The sequence below is a fragment of the Heptranchias perlo genome, unplaced genomic scaffold, assembly GCF_035084215.1.
Source record: "Heptranchias perlo isolate sHepPer1 unplaced genomic scaffold, sHepPer1.hap1 HAP1_SCAFFOLD_47, whole genome shotgun sequence".
NCBI classification, from domain to species: Eukaryota; Metazoa; Chordata; class Chondrichthyes; order Hexanchiformes; family Hexanchidae; genus Heptranchias; species Heptranchias perlo.
In genome coordinates, this window is record NW_027139484.1 from 8,385,801 (window position 1) to 8,395,652 (window position 9,852).

The 9,852-nt window shown below is 45.8% G+C and overlaps 1 non-coding gene across 1 annotated transcript; it reads left to right on the plus strand.

The window, feature by feature from the left end:
• The first annotated feature begins 4,493 nt into the window (after positions 1–4,493).
• On the plus strand, positions 4,494–4,566 carry trnak-cuu (transfer RNA lysine (anticodon CUU)). Its single transcript has one exon. It is a non-coding gene; the product is annotated as a tRNA-Lys (tRNA).
• The last annotated feature ends 5,286 nt before the right edge of the window (positions 4,567–9,852 follow it).

A 9,852-nucleotide genomic window follows, 5' to 3' on the forward strand; every position in this document is an offset into this window, starting at 1 on the left:
TCCTTTCTGAAACCTGAAAGTTTTTTGTGTCTGCCCGAAAACGGCTGTTTTGCTCGAGCACTTGCCTCTGCTCACCAGCAGGGCGTACCTTTGAATAACAACACGTCAAACCGCACTCACTTTCAGGCAAATAAGCCTTCCATCAGTCAGTCAGACCGACAGACAGACAGAGCTCTCGCTGTTTCCTCGAGCTCGGGCTGCTGTTCTTGTCCGATGACCTCGTCTGCGTTCCGCAGGCTCGGGCTCTTCTCGGCATCATTCACGATTACTGTGCCTTCCCGTTCTGCGGTTGCTCACTTGCGAATACTCGATTCCGCGGATTGGAGCAAAATATTGAGAAAATTCAGGGAGGTGGCAATTCGTGGCGCTGTTTGGAGGCGAGTGTGAAGCGACTATTGTGAAGGGCAATTGGTCCCGTTACGCAGGGGAATTAGCTCAAATGGTAGAGCGCTCGCTTTGCACGCGAGAAGTAGCGGGATCAATGCCCGCATTCTCCACTCACTTTTTTACCTTGGGGAATTGTCCCGAAACAAAAATGGTGTCAGTTTTCAGCAAATCCAGAACCCACGTCAATCCTCAGCTTCGATAAAGAGAGATCAAAGAGCAGCAAATCTTTTGGTGTGCTGCAGTCAGCAAAAGTTTTTGATTCTGGTATTTAGCAAAGATGGAAAGATGAAGTGAGGCATGGATAAAAGCTTCACAGGTCCTGATATATTTTCTGTGGATTGAACTCAGGATTTACAAAGTTAATAAAACTATTAGATTCCCTGCTGTGTGAAGAGCACACGAACGGTGGAGACTGCCAGGCAGCACTGCCAACTAGGTTAGTTTGCAAGCTAACTAAAGTCATAAAGTAATGGACAGTTGGCAAAAACAATCCAGTCAGGTAGGAGTTGTCCAGACAATCTTCTGATTTGTCATTGGACACGATATCCACTGCACCACTGGGCTCGGGTGTGCAGAGAAAGCAGCAGCTCACACTGCCACAGCGCTGCGGTATGAGCAGGAAATGAGTCAGTCTCGGTCATGCACACGTGACTCCACGAGTCCGCGAGTGTCAAAAGGCACACAGTGAATATTTACCAAAGTGAGCAATCTTGGCTGCTTCCCTTCGATCGTTCAGCTGGTGCAGCGGAGGACTGCAATACAATTAACAGATACAAGTCATCCTTAGGTTTCTGGTTGGAACTAGCGAACGTGCTTTTGGAGTAAGCAGAAATTAGCTCAAGGCCGTTTTCTTTACTTTACAGACAGCCAAAAGCTTAACATGTTGGCGCTGAGGCACAGGAGACCTCCTTTCATCTCTGAAACCAAAAGCTTTTTGTGTCTGCCCGAAAACGGCTGTTCTGCTCCAGCACTTGCCTCTGCTCACCAGCAGGGCGTACCTTTGAATAACAACACGTCAAATCGCACTCACTTTCAGGCAAATAAGCCTTCCATCAGTCAGTCAGACAGACAGACAGACAGAGCTCTCGCTGTTTCCTCAAGCTCGGGCTGCTGTTCTTTTCCGATCACCTCGTCTGCGTTCCGCAGGCTCGGGCTCTTCTCGGCATCATTCACGATTACTGTGCCATCCCGTTCTGCTGTTGCTCAATTGCGAATACTCGATACCGCGGATTGGAGCATTGAATGCATTCAGGGAGGGGGCAATTCGTGGCACTGCCTGGAGACGAGTGTTAAGCGATTATTGTGAAGGGCAAATTCACCACCGCACCTGGGGATTTAGCTCAAATGGTAGAGCGCTCGCTTCGCATGCGAGAAGTAGCGGGATCGATGCCCGCATTTTCCACTCACTTTTTTACCTTGGGGAATTGTCCCGAAACAAAACTGGTTTCAGTTTTCAGCAAATCCATAACCCACGTGAATCCTGAGCTTCGATAAATCGAGATCAAGGGGCAGTAAATCTTTTGGTGTGCTGCAGTAACCAAAAGTTTTTGATTTTGGTGTTTCGCAAAGATGGAAAGATAAAGTGAGACGTGGAAAAAAGCTTCACGGGTCCTGGTATCTTTTCTGTGGATTGAACTCAGGATTTACAAAGTGAATAAAACTAATGCATTTCCTGCTCTGTTAAAAGCGCACGAACGGTGGAGACTGCCAGGCAGCACTGCCAATTCGGTCAATTTGCAAGCTATTAAAAGTCATAAAGTAATGGACAGTTTGCAAAAACAATCCAGTCAGGTTGGAGTTGACCAGACAATCTTCTGATTTGTCATAAGACACGGTATCCACTGCTGCATTCGCCTCTCGGGTGTGCAGAGAAAGTAACAGCTCACACTCCCATAACGATGCGCTATCAGCAGATAATGAGTCAGTCTCGGTCATGCACATGTGACTCCACGAGTCCGGGAGTGTCAAAAGGCGCACAGTGAACATTTACCAAAGAGAGAAATCTTTGCTGCTTCCCTTCGATCGTTCAGCTGGTACAGCGGAGGACTGTAATAGAATTAACAGATAAAAGTCATCCTTAGGATTCTGGTTGGAACCAGCGAACGTGCCTTTGGAGTAAGCATAAATTAGCTCAAGGCCGTTTTCTTTACTTTACAGACAGCCAACAGCTTAACATGTTGGCGCTGAGGCACAGGAGACCTCCTTTCCTTCCTTCAACCTGAAAGCTTTGTGCATCTGCCCAATAAACGTCTGTTTTGCTCGAGCACTTGCCTCTGCTCACCAGCAGGCCAAGTGCACCTTTGAGTAACAAAACGTCAAACCGCACTGAAATTGTAACGAACAGAAGACAAACACACGTCTTCGTTCAAAAACCACCCTGCAGGTGGACACGGAGTGAGATAAACACAGGGCAGAGATGCAGACAGTATCCGGAAACATCGGGAAGTAGACAAGAGGAATAGATTGAGCGCTTTGTTGTCAGAAAATTGTCTGAACCTCCACGGTCAATGAAAGGGTTTTTGTTGGTCGGTTTCTCATTGAACCGGATAATTCGGGAGAACTTGGTCAATGGTTGGTTCGTATTCCCTTGTCCCCCACCAGCGGAAAAGGTTTGTCGATCCCACCCGACAACTCCTTTCAAAAGCCACTCTGTCCAAAGCCAATGTATCCTTCCAGATTAAAAGGGAATAAAACTTGAAATGAGCATCACTGTGGATCAGTTTTCTCTCACTCAAAGTTATCTGTTTAATGAAGTGAACGATGCAGCTTCCAAAGAATCAGGGAACAGCCACTGTCCCCCTTTTTGGCAGGAGAATAAACTCGATCTGGATGTTGATCGAGACCAAGTTCCAACATAATGTTCCCACCCGGTATCAAACCAGAGTCCTTTTAAGAGTAAAGTGAACGTGATAACCGCGACACTACGGAAACCGATGGTATTTATCTGAACACAATGGGCAACTGAATGGTGTCCTCTCTCTGCTCGTACTTGGAATGTGTTGTTCTGAGCACAGCAAGCGATCGAGACAGTGGCTGCTCCACCTTTGCTTTAAAAATTCTCAGGGTAGTGAGTTTGAGCCCCACGTTGGGCGAGTACCGTTTTAAACTTTTATGCTGCTTCCACCGGTGAGCCCCAGCTCTGACACTTCCCCCACCCCCATCTCCGTCTCACCGCGCACGATGGGGCCGCGCCCGGGCTGAATCTCTCCAATTCGGTTTCCGCCCCTGTCGCAGCATGAAATCTTCCTTATCAACGTCACAAATGATACCCGACGTGACTACCACCATGATAAACTATCCCTCCTCATCCTTCTCAAATACAATATCTCACCGTGCTGTTATGGTGTTAGACTGGTCTCCTCTCTCTGCTCTCATTTGGAATGTGCTGCTTTTCCGTCTGATAACACTTAGTATCATCGTATTATGTTGGTCCAGAAGAGGAGATCATTCGGCCCATCGTGCCTGTGCCGGGGCAAACACACGTATTCGTTCAAAATTCGTTCAGAGATAGATTGAGTGCTTTGTTATCAGAAAATTGCCTGAACCCCCACAGTCTGCAACTTTCCTCCTCGCTATCAACCACACGGCCTATTTTTGTGTCACCGGCAAATTTCTCAATCATGCCCCCTACTTTTGAGTCCAAATCGTTAATGTCTACCAGAAAATGCAAAGGACCAAGTACCGAGCCCTGCGGCACTCCACTGGAAACAGCCTTCCTGCCACAAAAACATCCCTTGACCATTACCCTTTGCTTTCTGTCACTGAGCCAATTATGGATCCAACAAGCCACATTCCCTTGGATCCCATGGGCCTTTACTTTTTTGACCAATCTGCCATGTGGGAACTTTTCAAAAGCCTTGCTAAATCCATGCAGACAACATCAATTGCGCTACCCTCATCGATCCTCCTTGTCACCTCCTCGAAAAATTAAATCAGGTTCGTCAGACACGACCTCCCCTCAACAAATCCATGCTGACTGTCCTTGATTCGTCCGTGTCTTTCCAAGTGACAGTTTATCCCGTCCCTCAGAATTGATTCCAATAATTTGAAATGGAGTCTTTCTCCTGCTTGCTGCAATAACAAATAAAGCTGCAAGGTGCATTCAGGTCCGGCTAGCTCAGTCGGCAGCGCATGAGATTCTTAATCTCAGGGTCGTGGGATCGAACCCCACGTTGGGCGTGTATCCTTTTAAACTTTTATGCTGTTTTCACTGGCCAACAGTGCAGAAATGATGCAGAATCAAAAATAAATTCGGTCGTCTTGATGGCCGAGTGTTGTAAGGCGCTGCGTTGAGGTCGCAGTGTTTTCTTGGAGGCGTGGGTTCGAATTCTACTTCTGACAGTGCTCATTTCTACGACTTCGTGATAATATTTTATTTGTGGATTGGGCTGCAGCTGATTTTTCTGCCAAGTTGATTTTCTCCTCCCACAAAAGCAACTGTCTTTGTCATGGATATGTGACTTGAGAAGTTTCGAACGGTGAAATGTTTGACATATTAATGACCTGGACAAAGAAATAGAACAGCAGTGGGAAACATTTAAAACGGTGATCAATAGAGTCCAGGAGAAATATATCCCATTAAAATGCAAGAACAAACCAGCCAGAAATGACACACCAGGGATGAAAAAAGAAATAAGGGCGAAATTGAAACTAAGGAAAAAGGCACACACTGGACAATAAAGGAGAGAGGGGAATGTGAAAAGACTGGGAAAGAAGTCTAAAGAACTATTGGAAAGGCAAAAAGGAATAACAAAAAAAGAGAAGTATTCTGGAGACATCAACAGCCAAAGAAAATTTCGGATAGGAATAGGGCCACTCAGGGAAACACACGACAAACTCACAGGCAATGACAGCGAAATGGCAGAAATATTAAATAATCACTTTGCTTCAGTATTTACCAGGGAGACTAGTATTGAGGGCATGACAGTGGAAGAAGAGAGCAAAAAATATGTAAAGGCATTTAAGATCGAAAGGGGGGAGATAATTGATAAACTAATCAAACTTAGAGAGGAAATTTCCTGTTAGGAGCCTAACCAGAGTTTCAAACCGCTCAGCCACGCTAATTTCCGTATTACTGTTCAGGAGCTCATTTCACAGGGACACGATTACCGCGCTCCATTTAGAGAGGCTCAATGAAAGGTAGAAATTGATCTATTAATCGAATCATAGAATAGGACAGCGCCATTCGAATGCCATTCGGCCCATCGTGCCTGTGCCAGCTCTCTGAAAGTGCTGTCCAGTTAGTCCCACTCGCCTGCTGTTTCCCCATAGCCCTGAAAAAGTTTCCATCCAAGCGTTTATCCAATTCCCTTTTGAAAACTGAGAGTTAAGAAAAACAATATTGAAAGGGGTGATGGGGCCTCTGCAGCGTCGATGTAGATTGTGTGATGATTGAAGTTATCAAGATGGTTGCTTTACACATGGTATGTTGTGCAATCATCCTGAAATATCTTCAATATCCAATACAAATTGAATTGTAAACCTGACGGACAAACACTGGAAAACAAGTCACGAGCGAACGCAAATCATCTGGGACCCCTTTTCAGCCTCAATGCAAAGTGAAATAACTTTGCATTGAAAAGATTTGGAACTTGCATCTGTGCCTTTATCTGTTCCATTTCTTAAAGTTGCTGGCGTCTGGTGATGTGCACGCCTCTGCTCCCTCCATTGAACAAGAAAGGAGGTGTTTGACGTTGACGGGACCTGTTGGTTATGAGCTCATCCTTTACACTGAGTGGGTTCGCGTCTTTTAAACGGCGTCAACTTTAGCCCAGCGGTGAACTTCGCAGCAAACAAGTTCGACACCGTCTCACCGCGGGAGCTGACTGACATGTTTATTGTTATTTCTTTCAGACCTAAATAAATAGGAACCGTGATTTTAAATTTGCACTAAGTGATTTTTAGGTAGTCTGCATTAAGTGTTTCAAAGGCGACCCCTAATTTATGATAGTCCGGCCATTTCACCAGCCATGTTGAAAACAAAACATGTCTCAGCTTTTCGCGTCTTTTTTCGAAAGGCAAAAAATATATTTCCCGTGACCTCTGAAGGATGGACAAGTACATTTCAGAAAGCAGAAGCAAGTTCACCGAGCTTAAATCGTCTGACCACGTTAAAGGCGATATATACAGATATATATATATATACAAGTAGTTCCTGTCTGTTTCTGTGTGTGTCCATCTGCAGGTCGATTTTGAATCAATACCAGTATTCGTGTCAGTTTGTTGCATGAAATAAATGAGGGTATCAGGCGCTCCCCTCCCTGCCACTGGGTAGGTACTGAGTCAGGGTTTAGACCAAACATCAGTTTTTTTTTGTGAAAAAGCAATGAAAACCTTCATTCGGGAATGATCCAGTCTCATGTGAGCGGTGAAAGAAACAATGACCCCGATGTGATGTGAACACGCAGCCTTTTGAGTCAGACCTTTGCGCCACGCACTCTGAAGACAGGATCCTGGATGTTATTATTTTATGAATGTTTCTCAAGCACCGTTTCAGACATTGGTTTCATCGATAGGGCTTATCAAATCTCCGCCAGGTCCCACCGGGTGTGAGACAGTATTGGAAGCAGCCTTCACCCCCAATATCACGCTGGCTTTCATCGCCTGCTCTCAGCGGACTGCATTAACAGGGCTGGGAGATATGGACTTTGTTCACATTCTTCAGCAATGTGAATCGTTCAGTGTTCAATCATTTTTAATGGGGACAAGGTTTCAAAATGTTTCCGCCTGGTTTCGAACCGGAGATCTTTCGCGTGTTCGGCGAACGTGATAACCACTACACTACGGAAACCTGATCTCGCAGTCGCCGTGTTAAGGATATAACCCCTCAGCCAAAATAATTTCCGTATTACTGTCCAGGAGCTCATTTCACAGGGATACATTTACTGCGCTGTATTTCGGAAGGCTGCAGAGAAGGATCGGTGGCGATGGTCAGGCAGGGAATCCCAGAGCATCGCGCCCACACAAACATTTCACTGTTTTTTTTGCATGTGGCTGATATCTGATGGCAGTGTAAATTATGGCGAATCAGGCATGCTCAGATGACATTGTTCACAGAGTGTTTTCTTGCAGCCAAATCGCACATTTGAAAACTTGAAATGAGATCGGAGCAATTTAAAGTGCTCCCAGTTACTGCAGATCAGGAATAAAACCTGGCACCGGCTTCAGGGCGATCAGAATGAGGCAATGAATCCGAAAGTGGGAAGAAAAAGGTGGAATTTTCGACCCTGGGTGGATTTGAACCACGAACTTTTCAGTTAACAGCCAAACGCGCTAACCGATGGCGCCACAGAGACCATCGGATGCTTTTTTTTTGCAAGATACACTAAAGCAGCGTGTCACCTAGCCAAAGTTACATGTTGCAGCCAAAGAAATGCAATTGTCCACTATCAGTGTTACTTTTCCAGAAATAAAGGATGAGACATTGTTTGTGGAAACATGGAAACGGTCTGGTCTCGCTCACAGCATCGATATCACCGCCAACCAGCTCTCCTGCAACCGGCGCGCCCACCGGTGCTTTGTCTATTATCAAGTAGCACTGCGGGAGAACGTTCACCACACGGACTGCAGCACCACCACCTTCTCAAGGGCAATTCCAGATGGGCAATAAATGCCGGCCTCGCCAGCGACGTCCACATCCCATGAACAAATAAAGAAAAAGTATTCTGAGCGTCCTGACGCTGATGTCAGGTTTTGATCCCTGATCTGCAGTAACTGAGAGCGCTTTAAATGGCTCCGAACTCTTAATTTTACCCACAACATCAGAGGAACTGTTCCAGGGGGACATGCCCGACTCAGCTGCGTCTTGGCCGCCTGTCTGGCCAGTCCTTTATTCGCCTCCAATTCCGTTTCCCAAAGCGTATCTACAGATTCACAAAGCTGTTTGTCATTTCGGTTCCTTTCGATTTGTCCAGCTCCCGACTGGCAATAATTTGCAAACCTGGTTGCAACCCTCCACCTTGCATCGTGTCCAGGGATGGGTTATGTGGAGAGACTGGAGAAGCTGGGATTGTTCTCCTTGGAGCAAAAAAAGTTTGAGGGGAGATTTAATGGAGGTGTTCAAAATTATGAGGGGATTTTGAAAGAATGGATGGGGAGAAGCTGTTTCCATTGGCAGGAGGGTTGATAACCAGAGGACTCAACCAGCATTTACATAGCGCCTTCAACGTCGTAAAACGTCACAAGGTGCTTCACAGGAGCGTTATTAAACAAAACTTGACACTAAGCCACAGATGGAGATATTGGGACAGGTGACCAAAAGCTTAGTCGAAGAGGTAGGTTTAAAGGTATGTGTTAACGGAGAGAGAGGCGGAGAGGTTTAAGGATGGAATTCCAGAGCTTCGGGCCGAGGCAGCTGAAGGCATAGCCGCAAATGGTGGAGCGATTAAAATCGGCGATGCGCAAGAGGCCAGAACTGGATGAGCACAGAGATATTTTTTTATTCGTTCATGGGATGTGGGCGTCGCTGGCTGGGCCAGCATTTATTGCCCATCCCTAATTGCCCTTGAGAAGGTGGTGGTGAGCCGCCTTCTTGAACCGCTGCAGTCCGTGTGGTGAAGGTTCTCCCACAGTGCTGTTAGGAAGTGAGTTCCAGGATTTTGACCCAGCGACGATGAAGGAACGGCCGATGTATGCTTGATGCAGTGTTCCCTCGTGATTGGGAATAGTTCATTGCACAAAAATAATTCAAGTCTGTGAGACACTTATTGTTCTTTTTAATCACCATTAATACGTTCTGTTGCACACTGAAGGAAATGCTAACTTGTTTGTAAAGTGACAATTAAAACGTTGATAAAACTTTGTGCTTTGCATGTCATGAACTTTTATCTCTTCCCATTTTACATACTGTATTTTAGGAGTCTGCTTCAAAATGTACAGTGCTTATTATACCAGGAATCTGGTGCGGCCGCTGTTAAATTAAAAAAGGTTTGTAGCCCCTTTCACGCTTGATGAAACTCGACCCTGGAGGTTTCTGGGGAGCAAGTCCCAAAAAATGCTTCCCTCCGAGGTCAAATCGGGGACTTTCTGCCTGTAACTGGTGAACATGATAACCGCTACACTCTGGAAATGACAAACTTTTCGATCTCAGGTCTGAAGGAAATGTCTCGGGAAAACATGAACTGCTGACTCTCTTTACACTGACTCTTTTCACGAACATTTCATCGATAGAAACTATACAAGTCACAGAGAAAAAATGTCAAAGTCATTAAACTCCCGAATTAGCCCCAAAATCTATCAATCTCAGTTTTTAAATTTTCAATTGACCCCCAGCCTCAACAGTTTTTTGGGGGAAGAGTGTTCCAGATTTCCACTCCCCTTTGTGTGAAGAAGTGCTTCCTGACATCACCCCTGAACGGCCTAGCTCCAATTGTAAGGTTCTGCCCCTTGTTCTGGATTCCCTACCAGAGGAAATAGTGTCTATCTGCCCTGTCAAATCCTTTAATAATCGCAACACCTCAATTAGAT